Source organism: Gallinula chloropus, assembly GCF_964237585.1.
Source record: "Gallinula chloropus genome assembly, chromosome: 5".
NCBI classification, from domain to species: Eukaryota; Metazoa; Chordata; class Aves; order Gruiformes; family Rallidae; genus Gallinula; species Gallinula chloropus.
In genome coordinates this window covers 72159741-72183312 of record NC_140090.1, presented here as the reverse complement: position 1 = coordinate 72183312, position 23572 = coordinate 72159741, and the positions used below count along the sequence as shown (strand labels likewise).

At 40.8% G+C, this 23572-nt stretch overlaps 1 protein-coding gene across 2 annotated transcripts in view; it reads right to left on the bottom strand.

The window, feature by feature from the left end:
- The window catches only part of VTI1A (vesicle transport through interaction with t-SNAREs 1A), a 267123-nt gene that overhangs the window by 34251 nt on the left and 209300 nt on the right, over positions 1-23572 (bottom strand). The window lies entirely within an intron of this gene.

Below are 23572 nucleotides of genomic sequence, written 5' to 3'. Positions count from 1 at the left end.
GCAAAGTAAGATGTATTTTCTAATTACATGACAGAAAATGACATTGTTATTAACAAATGACAGTACAGAGCAATCTCCTTATGTTAAGGCTAGTGCAAGCTAGGATGTCTTGCCTCTCAAACCCAGAGCACTGGGAGAAGTGGACGGCCTTGACACCAACTTCATCTGTGTTCACTGATCACCAAAAATCCTCAGCAGCATCAAACTTAGCATGACCCTGCAGAGCCAGCTTTCAAACCCCAGCTCCCCATTTTCGGACAGATGCAGCCTCTCTTCCTCAGCAGATCCTCCTGCTTCATCCTGGGTCTTCTCAACTGAGGGGCTCTTGGAGCCCAACTCTCCTCCATTCCATACTAAGAAATCTCAGTATTTTCACCACCCTTGAGCTGCTCCCCATGTCTCTTAGGGGATTTACCCATACTAGTTGAGATTCTACAGGGAACGTTGAGACCTTCTCCCCTTCCCTCCATCTGTCTGTCTTCTCCTCTGCCTGCCTCCCCCAGCCCCGCTACTATCTCGAATTCCTCCCTTGCTGCCACTTCCCCTCGCAGCTTCCTCCTGCTCCCTATGTGCTCTTGACTCTTTTGTTCCCCTTTTTAGAAACACCTTGTAAGTGCCAGACAGGAATTTCCCGACACTATGTCCTGCATTAAGCAAGCGATAATGGCAGAAACAATAGAGAATTATGTCAGCAGGGTGCCCTGACAAAAGAGTAGAATTTAAATGAGGAGGCAGCTTTGGTCTTTGGAATTTGTCCACTATAAATGACTCTTCTTCTTTTATTAGCATGTCTAGTTTAAGTGGAACACATTGTAATTTTAAACGGACAATAATAAAGAAGGATCATATGGTCTACTCTTCCATGTGTACTTAACATTCCCTGGGAGTCCTCTCCCTCGGCCATCCTCTTTCCCTCATGACACCCCCCATATTTTTCACTAAACTATCTTTCTTCATCTTGTTTTTCGGTCTCAGAAGAAGCCAAAAGTTCTAACCCAGAACTGTGTAAAGTGAAAAATACACAACTACAGTGTGCTACTTGTGTACCACCCTTGCTCACAAAATGTATCCCATAAAGGAAAACTCAACTTACAGAATATGTTTACAAAAACAGCTTATGTCAAACTCATCCTGGTTATTCCTCTCTGAAAACGTAAGCAGCACTAGCATCCCCATGTTCCCTTCTTAGTCCTGCTTCAAATAACACCCTGCCACACTGCTTTTCAAAGCTGGTTTTCACCAAGCAGGAGCAAGGTTACTTAAAAGTTGTTTCTTAAGTAGCTATTCCTTCCTATCGCTACTCCAAGAGCCGTGCTGGTGTCAGAATTTCTGACTATTATGCCAAATAATCCAAACTAATATTTGCAAACTAATCCAAGTTAAAATCACCACTGGCTTATTTTAAATCTAGTTCCTTGACAATATAACCCCACAACCAGTTAAACTGGTGCAAAAGAAGGTCACTGGATGGTTAGGAACCTGTGGTCAACACTTCCTTCCAGCACTCCTGCCAGTGAATGCTATGCTTATGAAGCTAAAGACTAGGTTTCCCAAATTGTAATACATTAGAGTGAGTTGCCAGCTTTGTAGAAAGCTTCTTCACTTATTTATCTTCCCTGTATTTCTTCACAAGTTAACGTCAACTGAAACCTGGGGTTTCAGAGTAAGTACTTAGAGGAAGGGCAACCAGGTATGACTGACAACTGGGACAGGGGCTGTGCAAGACAACCCCTCCAAGATGAACTGCAGGACTAGATTCAGAAATGCCTTCTGCAGCCTAGACATTGGTTTTTAATTGTGATTCTGACCAATTCCATGACCATCAACATAGCCCCTCCTTTACTCATGCTTTTACTATTGGTTATCAAGCATACTGAAGTGTTAACAAGCCTGGTCAAAGCACAGAACTTGTGCTGTTATTATTGACAAAAACTTGGTTTTAAAAAAAGAATTATGCTGTGCTCTTGATTTTTATTCATTAGACTGTAGGTTACAGACAGGGAAACCTACCATCTTCTTATACACCACAGACTCCTTTTTACTTACTTGAACTAGGATCAGTTTTACCAGACCCTGAAAAAAGTTATACCAAACACAGCGTTGTTTTTCTCCTAGCAGCATGCAAAAGCAATATTTTTGCATGTATTTTTCTTCTCCCCTTACAGTCTACAACACCACCAAGAAGTACTTCAGATCTGGCAAAAGCATAGTTGAATAATTTTAGTACCCTCACATCAAGCTGGCTGGTATCAAAATGCTCTGATTTCTGAAGCACTTGGAATTTTAAGGGGTCTTTCTGGCATCAATCATGACACAACCAGGAACAACCCTCTTTCTTCTGTGGACTAATTTGTCATAGAAATTGGTTCTCTTGACATTGTCTCCTGTGCCAATAGATGACAGTGGAGAGAATGTATGTAAGAAGAGACAGAGACTAAGCAAGCTACAGATAATAGATTACAGTGATAAGCAATCCAAAGATTTTATATTAAAACATTAAAAAAAAAAAGTAACTTGGCTTCTCTTAAAGACTTCTGCTCTATATGCTAGTTTTCCATGTCTCAAATGTGTTTTTTTAAAGGATGCACTACTTATGAAAAGGAATATGATGAGTAATAGCTACTTCCTGTTAATTCTGCTTCCTGTAGGGATTTGCTTCTTGGTGTGATCTCACATGTTTGGTGCCAGGTAGGGAACTGTACATCCCAACTGGAACCTACTATAGGCCAGTGCATGATGAGACAAAGAGAATGGAAAATGCCCTTCAGCTTCAACTTGATTGACACTGCCTCTGCAAAAAGCTGATGCAGAAATGAAGTTGACAATCTGAAGGCATGATATGTCTCCACCAACTGTGTATGGGCTAGACTACCACAAGACATAGCACCCCCTGACCTGAACTCTGCTTTAGATTTGTCCTTTTCAATATTGCTTTGTGGTCTGTCATGAAACAGCAGTGACAACCCATCCGTGTCACTGGGGAAAGTACCCTCCTGCATGTTGCTCCCTCCGATTTACATTCCTCGTACTTCTCAGCCATCAGTTAAGTCCTGTAGAAGTAGAAGCAGCCATTTCAGGACCTCTGAGCCCAACACACTGCACACAGGTCCCCATGCATAGCTCCTCTTTCTTTGACTTCGACATCCAAGAGCTCTAAGGCCCTGAAAACAGAGTCCAAAGATATTGCAAATACAAAAAGGAAAGAGCACTGGGGCTACAAGGAAACACCTATGGGAAACATGGTGGTGCAACATATGCCAAACTGTGATACACACCTCATTAAAGCAGGTGAGCCTCTTCAAAGCAGTCACACAGGCTGGCCCAGAACCAGGGCCTTCCCTGCAATAGGACTTTGTGCTTTTGGAACAGCTGCAGAAGTAGCAAGACTTAATCTATTTTTTTTTTTTACAGGTTGTGGATATCCATTTGGGGATGTATGCTTTACTTACATCTGGAATAGGAACATGAAACAACTAACTCTCACCAAACTTCTGCAAGACAAATACCTTAACACCCCTAATTTTAGAGGCAGAGACAAATGAAGTCAATCGCAAACCCAGGATGTGCACAAGGAGCTCCTACTCCTGTGCTCAAACCACAAGATAATTCTTCTCCTTTCAGGCCCTGATCCAGAGCAAATCAGTTGGAGTCCTTCTATTGAGTTCTCAATCAGCAGTGTAATCACTTTAGCATGTGTCAGGATTAAAACCAGCCCTCCAAATAAGACCATGTCTACACTGCAAATGCCTTACTGATAAAGGAATACCAGCACAGTAAACAGACAAAGCATTCCTGGGGCGGTGTAAACTTACACTGGCAAATCTACTCTTTGTAGTGGTATAGTAAAATCATCCCCGCAAGCAAAACAAGCACCATTTTGAGGTATAATTGCATCTACATGTGTAGTGTTTGCTCACTGAGAGGTGTCAGTCTGACCAGAACAGCTGTGCTGATAGAAATCTGCAGCACAGACCTGGCCTTATTTTGTGTTCTAAAAAGTTTTAAGTAATTAATAACAATCAACATTGACTCTCTGGTCAGAGTGGTTTCAGTTTGTCTCTTTAGAGGTTTGCAGGAATTGGCTGATTTAGGAAAGAGAAAAGAAAGGAATTTAACATGGTTACATGGGCTTGCCTTGGCTGGTATTTAGAAGAGCGTACAGCTATGGAAATCAGATATACTGTGTGGAAACACCATTTCTGGACACAAAGCTAGGCTTTGTGAGTTTACAGCTAGATTTTTCCAAGACCCTATTCAGCTAAGTCCTGTAGTCATACTCTGCTAGTTCCACAGATGGAGGAAAACGGTAACGTGGCAGGGATCTCCCACAGGGCCAGCCTTCCTCTGAGGCCGTAATGACACTGCATCTTGCACTGATAGAGATATCTCTGTATCACCTTGTCCTTTGAGAAGTGAGAGCTGGAGATTAGAAGAAAAAGAAAGTATACACGAAATGTACAAGGTATACAAACGCAATCAGCCAAAAAGGAGACAAAAATCTGTATGGGAAAATTCTTTTCAGAGAAAATGCTTTTCCTGAAGCACCTTTAAACAACAAGAAATCATAGCTTAGCCTAGCAAAGTTCCCTTCCACCCCTGGTTCACGCTGTTTACTCCTATTGCCACGTTGGGTACAATGCCTGTTTCAACAATTTGTAAAGATCCATTTAAATGGAACCAGATTTGACTCGATGATGTGAGATCTGATAAAATTATGCGAGGAAATCCTAATTGAACAACCAATCCCTTGAATCACATTTCCTTACCCTCAGTGGAATCTAGTCCTGATAACCTAATATGAACTCTCTCTTCTCTTTGCTCTTTTGCATATGCCTAATGCAATCACTGCTCTGTCTGTGAGTCTCATATCTTCACCCCTGACTAGCCTGCTTCTCTTCGCTCCCTCCTGCACTCATTCAAAGCAGGGTGTCGGATTCACTCCACTCGTGCTGTTGGCCTCCTTTCTGCTGAATTCTCAGCAGCCAAAAGCCTTGTTTCCCTGCATTATCTTCATAGTCACCATCTCCAATCCTTCATTTCCACTACATCCTCCTCCTCTATGGGGCAACCTTTCTGAGTCTCCTTTCTTTCATCAATTTGAAGACCAGTTTTGTTTGCGTTTTCTTTATCCTTCACTGATTCACAACTAAGCAACTTCCTCTGGCATAGGAGTTCGAGAAGACACCCCAGTGATGCTAACACTGCTCCTCCTGACTCCAAAGCCACCTAAGTTCTGATTTTTCTCTTTCTTTTCATACTGATACCCAGACTATAGTTCCATGCCAGCCAGTACTGCATAAATCATTCTTCCTTCCCTTGTCTCCGCAAAGAAGAATTAGTTAAATAAACAAGATCTTGTTTACTACAGACTTCACCGCCTTAGCATCCAGTTTTTTCCAAACTGTCAAAAATGAATCAGGTACAGACTATTTCTCTACTGCCATACTCTAATCAGAAGGCTGTGCTTACTTGCTAAACAGAACTTCAAATTTTCTTCTTTAAAACACCAATCCACTCCTGTGTGAACCAAACAACCACCATTCCCTGGCAGAGACACAGCTCAACACCTACCCTGTGGGAAGATGAAAAATGAGACGACTGTTTCCTAGCTCTGCATACTTGAGAAAGAAATATGTATTTTCTTCCCTCCCTTGTGCCTTGCTGAGCACGTTGCAGTTGTGATGACATGTCGGAGGTGATTAGGCACTCAGTTTGGATGACACACATAACTTATCCATGTGGCCAATAAAACCTCCACACAACACCTCCCCATCCATCTTTACAGATCCTCTTGATTCCTACCCCAGCCTTCAACGCCCAAGAAAGTTATTTATGCCTAAGTGAATTAGCTTGCTAAGAATAAGTGGAGTGCAGTGAGCCAGCAGTTTTCTTCCACAAATGAGAAAATAAGTAAGGGGGGGTTCTCATAGCTCAGCGTTGCTGAAAACAAATTGGCACAGCTAATTTTGGCCTGACAAGTGCCCTAAGGATTCTCTACATTTCCCATACAGGTCAAGCTTATCAGTTCACACTTGTTAGTGCAAAAATCTCTTTTCCTATCTTTGTTTCTGCCACTTCTCTTATCCTGTCACTCTCCTGGAGTAAGTGTACTGGCTGGGCACATCACTAGCCATTTTTGCAAACACTCTTATCCCATTACAAAAAGATATTCACACGTACACACAAATGACTGTAGATTTCAGTGTTGTGCTTATCACAGAGAAAGGACAAGACAGCCCAGTCTACCTACTGTACTGCATGCTGCATTACACAAAGACCATCCCTTTTTCAGCAGCATCCTTTCTGGATGAGACAGGCAACATTTTAATTCAAACCTTTCTGACAAAAATTTTCTTCTGGCAAAGGACAGAGCGAGGGAGAAAAATAGGTATTCATGATGATTCATCACTGCAAAGGTAGCATTTGTAATTTCCTCTCACCTCTGAGCCCATGGGTCACGGACTTGACCGTGGTTGGAGTGTCCTGAGTTTCAAGTTTTGGGTTGTAAAACTGCCTCACTGTGGGTGGAGCACACCAACCTGATGACAAAGTACTTTCCAAAGCACAGAAAAAGAAAGTACAGGAACAGAACCTGGCCAGTGATTCTGAAGGGAGACACCCTAATTTCAGAGGATCGGGATTTGCAGGTGGGAGGAGATTTACCGAGTTGTACAACTCCAGGGAAATGCAGTACGTGCTTAATCAGACAGGAATGGGTCAAAGGGACTGCTGGGCATGGGCTGAATTTGGTGCTGATCCCGCTATTACAAAGCATTTCTCAAAGCTGGAAGGGAAGGGATGTGAAGAAGAGCTAGGAGAAGGATCGAAATGGAGAGCAGTGCTGGGAAGAGAACTTCTTCTAAGTACATAGGGGCCTTCAGACAATAGGCAGCACATATGGTGAGGGATCTCCATGGGATGTGGAAGCTTGTTTTATGGTCCACTGGACCACTAGAGAAGTAGGAGAAATTGTCTAAACTTCCCCAAGTGAAGGAAAACCACAGAGGCAGCATGTGCAACATTTTTCCTTCACATCCAAATCATTCTACAGCACATTTCCCTGCTGAGTGAGTCAGAGGTGCTAACCACAAATCCCCAAGGAAAGCAGAGGTCAAGCACTGGGCAAGGTGGTTTTCTGAAACTGGTTTTAGTGTGTGCTTGATCCAAAGCAATAATCTGAAGTCAAGTAGTGTCATTTTTCTTTTTAAGTAAATGAAGATTTCTTTTCATGAACCTTTCCCCTGCAGCCTGCTTACTCTCCATCACTGAGCAGATCTACTAGGTGGCCAAGAGGGCCAGAGCCCTCTGCTTGCCCTGCCCATGAAGGAGACACTCTACATCACCTGTGGGAGCACCTCTGCTATGCCAAGTCCACTCTGCTGCATTGTAGCTGCTCCCCCACTAGTTCACTTGCTGTTTTCACATTGCACTTCGGGCAACTGAAGACAGTCAGTTTGTGCCGCACAGCAGACACCTGTGATTCCTTGTGGTAGTTCCCTCCTCTCATACATTCTCATACAGAGAAAAATCATTGCTAATCATGCACGTGTAACATGTGGGCAGTTTATGGAGATGACTACTTTCCCATCAATGCCCCTTTCCTTTTTTTCATGCCTAGGGAATGCCAGCTGTTGTCTTCTGCTGTAGATTTTGAAGCCTGATAAAGAAAAGAAGTGTGTGATAAGTTTTAGTCAGCATGCTGGCTGATTGCATATCTATAAACACCCTACCAGTGCGCTCTGTAGACAGTTTTAGCATCTTGGACACTCAGTTTTGAGGGGTGAAAGAGACACTGACAGAAGAGATATCAAGGTTCACTCTGTGTAACACAGAATTAACCTACAAGTCGAATGAGGGGGAGGGAGAACTATGAGCCTTTTTCATAAGCCTCCAAGATGTTCAGAGGATGTGAAATTCTCCGATCCGCTGGAGATTCCCCTTCAGAGTATTCCCCACTTTGCAATCCCCTGGCAGGCCAGCCTGTTCGCACAGACTCGGGCTGCTGGGATTCCAGATCTCACATTAGGCCATTCGGAATTTATTTAACGCGCCACACGTAACGCCAAGACTTGCTTCAGAGGAACAGGCAAAGCACTTGTAAGTGTGCATTTATGAGATCAGAAGTCACGGGAACCTTGCTCACTGCTTCTCAACTCATTCAGGGGAAATTGTGTAACCAACTTAACATCGCAGTTATCCTTTACCTAGGTCAAGTTCATAGTTCCTGTATGTCACCACACTCGGCTATTAATCACTCAGGAGGAAATTCACCATTTTTATTTAAATTAAACTGTACAAAGTGGGGTTAAGTCTAAATTCAGATATTCTCTCTTCCAGAGAAGCTGCAAGAGCCAGAATTTCTGTAGCTTAATCCCTACCTTTTGGGGGGAAAAAGTGGAAAAAGAACCTAAAACCAAAGAAGAAGAAAGAAACTGGACTGAGGGTTGCTAAACTACTTATCACAAGCTGTTAAGGAGACAGGTAGCTAAGCCGTTCAGCATCCTCTCTTTCAGCTGTTTGTCTGTTTTTCTCAAACAGTCTGGATCCCACACCAAATCTCTGCCACTGGCATTTTCTCCTTCTGCCTTTTCTATTTCATGGCAACTCATGCAATGAAGCTAAAGGACAAAGTGATCAAGGGTCACGTTATGATGAGACATGATGTTCTCTCTTGTCCAAAGCCAGGAGGTGGCAGTTATGAAAGACAATGTGAAAATATCGTCATCCCAGTGTGGTGCCTGGAAACACACTGAGTCCTTCACACTCAGAACTGTTCATCCTAAAGCCACCCCGGACAGTGCTCCAGATCATTAAAGTAAAACTACTTAAATTCTGGAAACATAAGATCACATTTTCCTCTGCCTGTCCTTCCAAAAATCTCCTATCACATTATTATAATATTTTTTAATAAGTATGCCAGAAAATGGACAATAGTTCAATTCCCCCCTCCCCAGGACCAATCTTCTCAGGTAGTCTTTCTCTACCTGGAATTTCCCTGCCATAAATGAAGCTATGCCATTTTTGTTTTGAGACTCAGAATCTGCCACTTTGGGATGTCTCTCCCACACGTAAAAGTTGCATCTGGTGATGCTCCAAAAATGCATTCTGCCAGGTCAAGAGTTTTTGTTCCCTGGGAATTAATTATGACAAATCTTCATCTCCAACATGTATGGTTACTTCTTATTTGCTGCCTACATGCTTTTCACTTTCCCGTTTTTCAATGCGTTGGAAATGGTAACAAAAGAGATAATCCGCCTTTGTGGGTATTCCCATAATTAGCAGCATGCACATCTGGATAGAGTTTCAATAGTCCACTGTTATTCAAACAATTTGTAATCTCACAGACTGTGTAGCGAACCAGCAGACCGGAGCATATAGCTTTTCATTATTATGCGGTATACAGTACCCATAATACACAAATAAACTCAAAACCTACAGCAGCAACAATGACATTCTGTGTGGCCTTATTCACCAAACAGCCCTCTAAGAACTCTTTATCGAAAGATGCAACACATCCACTAATTATTTGGGTCATAAGTGGGTAGGAAGTATAGGAAAGTCTTGCTGCGTCTGTTCAGTATTCTAAAAAGCCAAGTCCAGCAGCATTTAGAGGATTTAAAAAATAAAGACTATAAAAACCTGGAGCTCAGAGCTTAGTTTTGTGGGTGCACAGTACCACGTAACATGTAACAGTAGCCGATTTTACAGGATATGTAACAATACATACCAGCACAGCCGAAGGCAGGATCAAGCCCTTAAAATTTTATATTGTGCTTCGTGCTCAAAGATTCATTTCAGCCTGGATGCCATGACTCATATTCTCCATTACCCCAGCGCTTTATCCCCTCCTTCCCCATGACCCAAGCTAACTTTTTATTAAAACGCTCTGGATGCAGATTCGCTTTAAGCCTAGTATTTATGGGTTTCACCCTGCAACCTGTACTCACAGGTCGGAGTCCCAAATGACATGGAGCTACTTCCACAAGGACCGTGAGACTGGCCTGTCTGGAAATGTTTACTGCAGAAAGAAGTTTATTCCTGTTCCTTGGCTGAAGTGTTTGCCTTTTAATGACATACAGCCCGGATCTTCTCAGCACAAGAGTAACTAGGAAATCCCTCCCTAGCTTGTTTGGCCCCTCAAGCATCATATCTGAGCCCACACTCTACTGCTGGACAGTGCTCAACCATTTCTACGTGTTATTTCAGAAGTTTCAGAAGGTATCTCTATGAGTTGTTGACTACAAGGCTTTATGTTAAAAATTTCATATGGGAAGAATGTACAATTCACTTAATCAACACTGGTTTATGGAGAAACAGCACAGGGCTGTAAAAAATTCAAGTCTGAAACTTTTCCAAGTCATGGATTGTTAAAGGAAAGTACGTATCAGTGAAATAAATGCTTCATACAGAGAAGGCAACTGCCAAGCAGGTGAATATGACTCAATTACAATAGCCTGGCACTGTAAGTCAGGAGTTGGCTCTTCTTCTTGATGCTCTATCTGAATCAAGGAAGTAATTTTAAATCTTGGTATCCTTTTTCAAGCCAATTTGCATAATACAAAATAATACATCAACAACAACTGCAGCGTTACCTTTCCCTTTCCCAAAACCTGCCAGTCTTACTTTGCATCTTCAGCAGCTTACCTGAACAACTGCAAGTTTGGATGAGATTGAAAATGTTTATTTCTGGCAGGAGGATGGAGTTAGGGTCCCTAGCTCTTAAAAAGACTCTTGGGGTTTTTGGTGACAAGATTGAAATAGAGACAGTATCGAGCTTTCCAACATGGCTGCTCTGGAACAAAGGGTACTTCAGGGCATCCTAAAACCCACTGTTTGTGCCCCTCTTTCAATTCTGTGAAATGCTTTTTGATTGATGTCACATTCATCAAGAATTGTTAAACTGAGTTGTAATAAATATATTGGTTTATCCTTTTTAAAAAAAAAAAAACAAACTTGTGTATTTACACACAGTTCTATTAAATTCTTCAACAGAAGCTGATACCACAACCTGATGTCTGCACATGGCACACGTGCTGGCAGCATAAATCCTCATGACAATTATCTGGGTGTTTTGACTAGCTTCTAGCATTACAGATCTAGGTGGCATTGACAACAGATGCTTTCCAGCCAATCCCGTACTTTTTTTCAACCAAATACAAGCAAAGAATTTCTTCTCGTATGTGACAACACATTCTTATTTCTCAAAGGTATTGTACAGCTACCTTAATGCACAAGAAATATGTTGACTTGATGAGTTGAAAAACACAATGAAGGTGCCAATCAAAACCTAGAATAGCGACAAACCCTGAAGAAATTCAAACCTATATATAAAAGTTGAAGCTCAAGGCCCATGTGAAATAAAAAAAATCCTAAGAAGAGATATCTTTGATTAAAAATATTACATTTTTTTTTTCCTTAGGAAATCCAAGTTGTTTCATTTTTTGAAAGTAAAGTTACAATAAGCAACAAAATCTCTTGCACAAACTGTGCAGGGTAAGTTAATTTTGAATATAACTAAACAATATATCAGCAAAGTATTCCTTTCAGCTTCCTGGAGACTTGTATATTGCCAATTTATAATTAGTTGCAGATTTTCAATTACTTTCTAGCTAACAAAACAGTTTCATTTGCATTGTTTACTTGCCACTTAACTCAAATTGTACCCAAATTGGTTATTTTAAAATGTGACACAGATTTTCAGGGCCAAAGCAAATTCTATATATTTTAGTGTAACAAGCATCTGTATTTCAGTCTTCAGTGATAAAAGTGTACAGGATTTGGCCAAAACTCAATCAACTCCATCACAATCTCAAAATGCCTCCTGTGCAATTTGTCAAAAGCAGATTTCTTGGCAACAACACATAAAACTACAGCAACGTATAATGAAGAACATAATCTCAGAAAATACGCAAAGTTTGTTTTGTGTACTAATTGAAACTGGGAAACCACTGTAGGCAAATTTAAATTCAACAGAAGATCAAAGAAATTAACCATCAAAATATCATTCTGCTACCGTGCTCAAATATAGTCCACTGCATTCGGTATCGTTCCTGATAGCCTCATTCATCAGGAGCATACTAAATTCAGGGTGCAGAAATCTGGGGGTAGAATGACCGACATGAGCAATTTTATTTGGTGTTACTCAGTACCAGGCAGACCTTAGCTAGCGCTGTTACATGATACTCTTTATGCTAACGCACCCTGCTAGAAGATTTAAGGACTGGCTGGCTGCAGCAATGCCCTGTGCCAAGAGATTCCTCTTACCAGGGGAGAGAAGTGTTCTGCACCCCGTCTCCTTCCACACATCCATTAAATACAGGTGACTTTTGACTTTCAGGAAAGTAAGTGCAAGCCACTGATCAGCCTTTATTACAGCACATGTTCTGTAACTGATCACCCTTCTCCTCCCTGTATTAAATAACTGCAGGTTTTAATTTTTTTCTCACCTGGAATTTCCTACTCAACATCTCTAATTGTTCTGAAAATTCTTCCATCTTCACTAAATGATGGGGGAGGACACCTGTTATCTGGGCTAGACAGTCTCCTGAAGATAAGGACACACCCGATATGAAGAAAAACTTCCCATCTTTCTCAGTTATTGCACTTGCAGGTGTCCTCATGGACCTGAGTGGGATGACACTAGTGTCACTTGCCTGATGAGTTATGACACATTCAGGGCTTACAAGTTCACTCGAACTGTATGTATGTTTCAGCTGCATATATTTCTTCTATATTTTCTGTGACAAATCTTATTCCAAACCATGTTATCTGAACAAGTAAAGTTCTGTAGAGCTATTCTACAATTTCTCCTCCCCCGTCCCACCTCAGGCTAGAACTGTCTTGACTGTGGAGTGCCTCGATGCCAGCACCAGCAGAGATCACAGACTCACTGCAGCGAAGACTGACTGCAGTAAATGGGTGGATATGCTGAGATCACCAAAGGCTGGATAAAACTTTCCTGGAATTTTTAGACTGAAATTTGATTTTGTTCTTGGATTGAGGCTGGTGTGCTTCATGATTTGTGCTAGTTCAGGTTATGTGGTGCAACAAGCAGATGTCTTCAGTCGAGAAGCGTCTTTGGGGGGAAGCATTATTGCTCACTCTGTTTTCCTGTTTCTTTTCCTTTTCAATACAGCATGACAGCACTAGAGCATTCTGTATAACACAGATCCTTAGTACCATCCTACAGTATTTCCTAGGGAATGCTACCTAATTATATTCTATGCACAATAGCAATTTAATAAAATATATACGTTAAAAACCCTGAAGTCTACCATTCCTAGCCCCACTCCTGAACACCCATTATTGTCTCCTTCCAGCAGTAAGAAATAGGCATTTAATCTTACTTTTAACTTTCAGTCTTTAAATCAGTTTTAAAATCCATGACAAGACTTTACATCCTACCCCATTGTTAGCAAGATTCCTTAATTGCCTCCTTTAAAAGACTTTATCCAACCCTTTTGAAAGTTTAAATAAATTATATCCACTGGTTCTCCTTTATCCATTATTTGTTAACTATTTCAAAGAAATCTGACAGGCTATAGAAATCGTGCTGATTTGTCCCCATCATATTATCCTCATCTAGGTCCTTTATAACTTGATCTTTAATCATTCTCTCAACCATATTTCTTTACACTGAGGTGCCTCCCAGGTTTATAATTTCAGGGATCACCTGTAACACCTTTTTAAAAGGAGGGGAACAATGTTGATCATCCTCCAATCATTTTTTTTAAAAAATACACTGTCGCCATTTGTGAGTTGCTCTCTTCCCAGCCACAGTGATCCGTATTTATGACCTCTAGGCTTGATTACTGAACCTAGATATATTTAGGGACAAAATTGCCAACTGTGGAAAAACTGCTAGCAGTACAGACACCATCAGCCCACCTTAAGCAGCTGGAGTCATCGGGACCACATCCCCACAGCACTCTGGTTCCATCACTGGCTCTCTACAGAGCCAAACTCAAGTAATGTCTCCATCCTAATATTCAACACCCATCTCACAGGATGGACCCATCCTTCCACAGAATGAGACAACCTCTCATAACACTGAACTACGCCCTTCTCTGACGATGTGCTGTATGATCAGTCAGCAACAAAGATGAGGCTTGCAAAACCCAAAAGACAGTTGTCTCAGAGGCTGGTGCAAGAGTAAAATTAACTTTTGCAAGAGAGGACAGTACCAGCAATACTGCAACACGTTCCCAACAAAAAAAGAAAAACTTATTTCTTGAGGTTTAATTAATAACAGAAATAAACATACCTAGACCTTTGTCAGACAAAGGGCAGATAAATAAAGAAGTGAGATGTGTATACTCTTATTTAAACTTTAAAATGCATAAAGCATGCAGATGCTATTTTGACAAGAGTGAAACCTAAAAACCTAGAGAGCTAGTCTGCTCGAGTTTCTTCCAAACTCCTATCATTGCCATACAGATCCAATTATCTATTACAAATTAATTCTTCTAGTCCTTCCAGCACATTTTTTATCCCTTTGTCTCTGTCAGAACGCTGCTGTCACTACTTGCAAAGAAAACCAATGGAGGAGGTATTTCCCCATTGCCTAGTGATGCAAACAAATAATCTAGCTTTTCTACACTCTCCTGCTCATCAAGCTGAACTGGGTTTGACAACTGGAATGTATTAATTAAACCCTTGCACATTTAAGGGGAAAAGAGTCACTCTGCCAAATAAAATGGGACAATAATGAGGACAGCATTGGAGCATCTCTCCTGAAAAGTTGCCACATTTCTAGACATGTATTCATTCACCCACTCAACCCTCCCCCCCTCCCCAGGATCACCAGCTTGGTATGAAGTTCAGAAACAAGTATAACAGCAAGAAGCAGAGGAGGTAAGTGGGCACAGTGTGTATTTTTTCATTTCCCTTATTAACGACATGGAGAATTGGTTGTTTTTAAAAGGATCATGTATTATTTCCTCCCAACATTTTTATGAAGGGAAGGTATGAGTCTAAGAAAGAGGTCCACACTGTGCCATGCAAACACTCGGAATCAAAGCCATTTTGATTTACTCAGGAAAGGCAGAGATTTACCATCACATCTGGGATTTCAACAGCCCTCTTTTGGGTTTGATAAATTAAGTTCCACTGTGGAGTGCCCCTTATTTTTGTAGGGTAGTGTGCAACAGGGGGAAACACTGCTTGAAGGCTTAGCTTCTATAACAATGGACCTGGGTGCATGGCAAGAGGAGAGAGAATAGCCAAAACTCCCTTCTTGACTATATCCCAGGACACCAGTTTGTAGTTGCAATCCAGGCAAACCCAGCTGTGACAACAACAACACTGGAGGCAGACAGTCACCTGGAGCAATTGGTGCCCTTCGTCAGATGGCCATGTAGAAGTGCTGTCACCACATCCTCTAACAGCATTGTGAGGCAAAGTTTTCCAAGGATAATCCGAAAGGGAGAGTAGCGCACCAAACACTTGGAAACAACTAATTGCTTGAGAGAGTGTAAACTTAATAAGTAGGCCACACAGATCACATCTTTACCACCAACACGTTGAGCCATTTATAAGGAAGTTTTGTAATTCTGCATAATTAAGTCTCTTAATAATGTAGATTTGAAGACTACAGAGCCACTGCACTTAAGGTTGATGCTATTTTAATTACATAGAAAAGACATAATTTGGAAAGAAGCTTTGCAGTTTATTACATTCACTTCTGTCAAATAACTTATAATTGTGTGCCAAGGTGCCTGAGAAAAGTATTGTGGGTTTTTTTGCCTTTTTTAAACAGCTTATGCCACTCGAAAAGGATTACTTCCTTTGTAAGTTGCTGTTTCAACTGAAGGGTACCAATTAATTAAGCCATTTACATAAAACTGTCTTGGATCAGCTACCTACAAAGATAAAGGCTGAAATCTACCTTCTAATTGAACAAATAAAGTTTTAAGAATAAATATATGTTGGTAATTATCTGTAATAATACAAATTAGGAAATTTAGCTGATAAAATGAACATGTCAGAAATTAAGACTAAATTCTTATAATCCAAATTGAATAAGGAACAATCTTTCCTAAAAAAAAATCCTTCTTAATTTATCTTTCACTTACTGTCACATTACATCTTTGTATCATTTGATGTCCTTCCATATCATATGATGCAAACTGAGAGGAGGTAGACCCTGTCTGTATTTCAAGGGCTGTGCTTATTCAGACTATATTTTTTTCACTTTTTTTTTAGTTATGGGGTGGACAGGAAAGAAAAGAAACCCCCCTGTTTTTCGCAAATAGTCATTATACACAGCAGGGAATGATAAATCACATCATTTAGCAAAATAATCTGGGGTACTTTAACACACACAATCAAAAATAAGCTGTTTATTTATCTAGCTAACTGTATGCAATTGATATGAGTTCAGAGTACACTAATTTTTCAAGTAAAATAAAATATGCGTGTCTTTCGCCACAATAGTTTCGTCTCTCTAGCGTTTAACTACCATCCATATATTTTCCTTTATGCTTAAAAAAGAGGAAATTGTACAAAAATTTCTCATGCCAGTGGAGAAGCAGGTATAGGCTGGAGATTTGCACTGCTGCAGCTACAGGAGCACAGACAGACGGACTCTATGAAACACAATTTCTGTGTTCAACCTCTAGCACAGAAGGTGGTTTCTCATCCTCCACCTGTGTGGTGGTTCAGCTGATTAATGGTCTGGCTGTGACAGCTGTTACACATGCAAAACTCGCACTGAAGCGAGTGGTGGGGCTTTTTGTCTGCATAATGACTCGAGGACACAATTCCGAGTCATGTCACACGTTCTGAGCCAGGTCTCCTCCTTTCCTAATTATCGCATTCTTTGCTAATGGATGGGATGCATTTTCTTGCAATACATCCCAACCAACTGCTCTTGCCACACATAAATCAAGCTTATAGTATTAAAAATTTAATCTTGAGTGGTTTCACACTGGAGCTTGCTAGATCATCTGTCTCCAGGCAGAGATTCAGGATCTCAGAAGTGACTGAGACTGTGGATGACACGTGTTGTGCCGCACTTACCAAACCAGATCTCTAAGACTTATGAAAACATTTATGTATACAACTTGGAGTACTCAGTGGGAGTACACATCTACATAACAATAAGCACAATGGCAAGCATTTGCAAGATCAGGGCCCAAATCAGCAAGTGATTTCATGCTGCAAACATCCCAATCTCAATCTTTACTACCGAACAATTAGTAGGACATTCAGTCAGGATGATTGGGTTTCTGCATCTGGAAACAGAGCCCCGCAGGTGAGCTCTTCAGGGCAGGCAATAGCCCTACTTTTAGGATTATGCAGAACCTCCAGGCTGTGGGCTGCCCTAGAAAATCCAAGTACCTGGCAAATAGTAATTTCATACTGCAATCACTGCCTGGTTCTTCACTGTAGTATCTTAAAACTTTATAACATTCTGTAAAATCACGTGAACCAAGTTACTGAACTAAACGGAAGTGTCTTTCTACTTTAACTACGCAGCAAACTTCTGTGTACAGTTCCATCCTCTCCAAGCTCACAGTTCATTCCACACACCCTTCCCCTGCTAAGAAGGGAGGGGTGGGGGGAAGGTGCTTTAAGATCTGGTTGCGCTTCTCATTATCCAACTCTGGTTTCACTGTGTGCAGTGTAGCATAATAAATTAGAGAGTTTTCTTTCCTTTATACCCTGCTGAGTCTGTTTTGCCCATGATGCTAATTGCAGAATGATCTCTCCCTGTCCTTATCTCGACTCCTAAGACCTCTCAATATATATTTTCACCCCTGTCCAACTGAAAAGGGAAGTGTTAGAGCAACTTTGGTGGGCATCTGACCTCCAGCCAGGGGTAAACCACCACACACAATTAAATTGTTCAGTGCTGGACTTGCACCTTCTTGCTGCACTCCTGCCTGCTGGGGCTTCCCAGCTGGACCGGATAGAAGTAAACCTGGTCCCTGAGTCCCCTCCCTAAGGATGGATAGGATTTCCCACCAGGAGAAAGCACTGAAGGCAGCTGTGAGGGATGGCATGAAGCCTGGTTGAGGCTAAGTGGAACGTGGGTGCGTGTATTTTGCGTGGAGGGCACAGGCTGTGGTAATTGGAGAGGAGAGGTCAGTGCTGCAACTGCCTGAGAAGAGACAAGCTGCCAGCATCAATGGGTCATGCATCAGAGGAGCTTAGTGCACTGCTCACTGACCAGGATCTTTGGGTACCTGTTTTAGTTATTTCTTGAGCTCCAGTCTAAATACAACACTGGGCAAATGATACAGGCATTTAAAGAGGCATTTTACAGAAAAACAGGGTCTCTCTTGCCCTCTTTTTATGCTTATTTCAGGGAAAAAATAATCACACAAAAAAGGATGTAACAATAAAGAGAATTGCACATCTAACATCATAAGCAAAAAGTAAACTCCTTTAGAGATACACCTTTGCACAACCATGCACGCACATAAATACACAGATATAAATGCACAACAGGAGCTATTATTAATGAACGTGCATAACAGAGGAGAATGTGTCACTTCTTGACCTAATCTTTACCACTAGTCTAAAATTGTCAGTAAAACATGATGTACAAACATAAAACAAGACAAGAGAAAATGTGTTTTCTTTTCCATCTCTCTTTCAAACAGTGTTTCATAAAATCCCTTTGCATTTCATAAACTCACAATATTAAAAGAAAGTGTCATCCAGGTAAGTCTACTGATCCCAGTCTTCACAAACATAACATAGGCTCTTTGCCTCTAAGAGGGTGCCCTACCACCTACTAGAAAGTAAGGTTGTCATTCTTATGTTCAGCAAGTAAGATACGATGAGTGCAGCCATTGCAGTGAGGTCCCACAAGTGCCTTGTGCACGGTCATTTCATGACCATGGAAATAGCATATAAATACCAATCACCACATCACAAATAATGCAACATTCACAGTACCATCCTCCCACACTTCTCCACCCACCCTGCATCACTGTCACTGGTGTTAACATGATTAATAAAACACAGCCCATAAGTATCTGGACTGAGTAGCTCATCCTTCCTCCTTTGCCTGCAGCTCTTTTAGTGTTCTACAGCTCTGGTTCTAGAAAATGGCACCACTTTGTGAAACGCTCAGGGGTGCATCAGCTATGGAAGATGCCATGCTGAATAAACCTCTACCTTGCTTCACTGGACATGTGTCAAAAGTGATGTTTCTTCCACCACTAACAGCAGGTGTCTTCTAGAAGACACAATCCTAGCTTCAGAAGTTATTAAAAAGGTAAATGTTGTCTGTGTTTATAAATGTATGCCCTTAGCAGAAAACCTAAAATACTGTCTTTAGCAGGAATACACTAATTTCTAATATCAATATTGATTTGAGCAAGAGAAAAGAACTCAATCAAAGCTGCATTTTTTTTTACAGTTGACATTTTAAGTTAACAACAAGAAGTTAAGTCCCCTGCTGCATACATATAAGGCTGCATCTCCATAATGGCTCAGTTCTCTGAAGTCGATCCAGAAGCTGGCCATAGGTAAACAATTCCATTTAAAGAAAGCTTCCAATTTTGTAGCTCCTGGACCATTATCTAGATGTATCTATTGAGCTATAGGAAGGAGATGGGTCTTATGAAAGACAGATCATTAGCTCTGAATTGCTCATCCCATTGCTGCTGTTTTCTGTGATGCAACAACCTTTGGCATACATACATGAAACTGTGTCACACTTGTCTCCTTTAGTGGATGTAATGCTAATGAAAGTGTTCTGGTTAATGTGTCTGGAAGTTGATTTCATCTGTACTCACAGAACAGGTAGAGAGAAGTTAAAAAGTTGCCCCGTTGCCTTTACATAAAAACTAGTTTGAGAAATCAATTCTAGAAATGAAATTATAATTCAGTTTCTACTTTTACTTTGCCCCAAATGACTTAGACATTACCTCATTTGACAGGGATCAGAAAGAAACCACTGTTTCAACTTGCCAAGCCTGTGGCTACAAGTGACATTCTGAGTCTGATCTTAAGTAACGATCCCTAAGCAAAAGGCTATATAACTAATTACTAATCCCTTGAGCTGTCTAGGCTATAGATGGCACCATCATACACTATTTATTTGGATGAAATTCTGTATCAAAATATTTCAGCAGGACTACAGTGACCTGGCAAGATACTACAGGGATGGATGACTTAGATATGCCACAGATCAGACAGATGTTCTTAGCAAGTGTATGACTCAAAATGCTAAAACATATGAAGCTACTTAGCAAAAAGCAAAACATACTGCAGATTTCTTTTCTGATTTTTTTAGCTTCAAGAACAGCATGTAAAGAAACAATATTGCAGTCTTAATTTTTTATCAGTTAGCTCTATTCCTAATTATTCCTATATTTTATTCTCTGCAGATGCCAAAGATAAAATAGAAACATAATTAAATGAAAAGCAAGGAGATGTCCTGAACCTAAATGTGTCTAAGATAACCTAGTTTTTGGAATCTAAACAAACCTCTCTTTAAACATTTCTTCTGCAATGTGCCTCACTTGGAAGCATCTTCATTTCCACGTGAAAATCACAAAATTGAATCCCTGACACCAATGCAACTAAGACCTCAAGAGCTTTTCTTCCTTAAAATGTACAATCATTTCTCACTGGCTGACACAAGCTGTTGACCTGTGCGATTTGTTATCTTTGACATAAAGTACACAAAAAGCTTTAGAAATTCCACATACAGGACCATCTGCTTAGTGTTACTCCATTTATTCCACTCTTTTTCCATGAAATGTTTGAACCAGAAGTATACGAAACACTAATAATAAGTAGAATGTTCAACAAATGCTAATGACTGACTATAACTTATCACATTTTTCATGCTAAATTCCTCATGGAAGCAATCCCTTTGTTTTTAGAAATATTCACCATTAGAGAATTTTCTCACTGGCCTGAGGAACTGATTTTTTTCCTTTTCATAATACTTGCCAGTTATGTCTGTGTAGAATTCAAACACAGGGAGTTAAAAATCATACACATTTTACTTCTGCATCCCTTACAGATGCTTAAGTCCTGTGATAGGACTATGTCTCCCTTGCTTTATGTGTTGAATAGGGAAGGTATGTGTAGGCTTTCAAGCGCACAGCAAACAATATTCTGTGCAGACATGGCAATGGGTAGGAATCTATTTTCTCATCCTACAAACATTTTCCAAGCCCACATCAGCTTGCAAACCAATTATTTATCTATGATAAACCAGAGAGAAATGGGCACACACTCACTCCAGAAAAGGCAACAGCTGCATAATTATCTGCTCCCCTGTGATCTGAAAGATCAAGATCCTGTTCCCTAATTCAGGCTGAAGACTCATTTCACACATCAGCTGAATCTTCTATCTACTGACTCTGCCTGGGAAGGTGTCTCTGTTTATCCTGTTGCAATTATTCATTTCCAAATTCGACTTACAGCAGCAGTAATTTGGATCCGCCCCCACAGCTCCTTAGCCACAGGCATGTGACTATGTTGGATGAATGAGAAAAGGGCAACGGACACTAAGTCTGTATATATCTCTTTCTCTCTCCTTTTGACCAGAAACTCTATCAAATGTAGCAAAAAAGGGTGTAACAACAGTGTCATGTGATTGATTATTTTGGGGGGGGCGAGCGGGGGGTGGTGCCTAAAAAAATCTCTTCCTACCTATGCTGAAGTGCTACGATGCTGTGTATGTGATTATATAAGATACCATCAACAGTACTTAGGACTTTCCAAAAAAGAGAACTGATGATTGGACATATTGTCTCTCAAACACACTGCTCCCACTGCCCCTGGCCACCTCGCTCCACAGCCACCATGGAACAGAGGGGTTTTGCCCTCAAGAAAGAGATTCTTTCTGCACAGGATCATGAAGACCTTCCCTTTGTTTTTAACACTGACTTTTGCTCTTGCAATTGTTTTGTAAGCTACAGAAATCAGGTATCCACTGCTCTGACAGAAAAGCCAGAAAGGAAAACCGATGTGTGCCAACTCAACTTTTTATTTTAGCAGCTAGCAGTCGCTTCTTGGGCTTTTGAGTGTCCCTCACTCTCCATTCCAGTCTGAAGAGAGACTTGAGGCTCTTGTTAGAAAGTGATGCTGCTTGATGTATCAGCCAACATCTGGAATATGATGGCTGTTGCAGGGCAAATGAGTTTCAAGAGGCTAGTTACCCTCCAATGCATTGTCAGACTTCCAGTGACTGACCAAGACAAAGATGGGCCTTGAGCTTTTGTGCCACTGCAATATGTTTAATAATACATATTTTCCATTGACTCCCATGCATTTATGAGCATAACAGAAATGCATATAACACATATTCAGGAGAGAAACATAATCTAGGAATGCACCCATGTTCATCATGTTAGCAAGCATTTTATAATCAACTTTCATACCTGCAATGAAAGAAACAAATCCTAGATTCCTGAACCAACAGTCAACCCTTACTGGGTCTATCCACATAGCAAGAGTGAAATAGGAACAGGGTGATACACAGCTTGAGAAAATTTTAAGAACCTGAATCTCCTTTCATATCATCTCAGGTTCATCCTTTCAAATACTATTATAAATTAAAAACCTATAATGAATTTTGTCTTGCGTGGGGTTTTGGCTTGAAGCAACAATACTACATTTGATTCAAGAATAATCTATTGTGACCTATAATACCAGCGTACCAGCTTTTTTAAATTAACTGACCACAACTAGCAAACAGCTATTAACATGGTGACTGCGTGGGGATACAAAGATATGCAGTCTCTGTGCTGCTTTACCACAAAGTATTTTTAAAAGACGAAAAAATTAAAGAGGACAGACTCCCCCTCCTCGACTGGTCACTAAGACAATGAACTTATTCAGTCTTTACAATCTTTTGTGCTTCTTTATAAGAATATTCCACCAATTTCCAAAATTATAGCTGGTGGTTGGCTTAATATGATTTGCGCACTAAACAAATGACAGTGTTCCCAACAGGGCTAAGCAATATATTAAGTCAGTGATTACTGTACCCTTGTATATACATATCACACATCAAAACCATCATTCAGCTCTGCAGTTGAGTATAAAATGCTCTGTACGTATATACAGTAATAAAGCCACCCTGACATGGTAACGTCCAGGCACAGCTTACTATTCACTGTTAAATTCATCCATTCAGCAGCACCAACACCAACCTTTTCTATTTTCTCTTCCTAACAAACTGCAGATGTGTCTTTCGTGCAGGAAGCAAAACCAAAAGACTTAAGGAGTGACCTTCAACATAGCAGTATGGGTATGAGTTGGCAATGGCACACAAGCAGTAGTGCTGGCCGCGCTCTTCCCAAGAAGGATGGATGCACCAGTATACCCCACTGGTCTCCAGTGGCAGAGAGGACAGAACTGATGAGGTCCAGCTAAATCCTGTGTCTCCAACCCAGGCAAGCTATTACACTAACAGGCCAGTTCAGATCATCTGTTCTTGCCCTTGCATCAACAACAGATGGTTCGTATAAGAATACACTATATCCTCAGCATGGTAAGAAGTTATGGGTTTGGGTTGGGGTATTTTTTTTCAGATTTTGAGGAATATGGTTGCCTAAGGACAGTTATGTGCTCTGCTATATGACTGCCTGGTAGT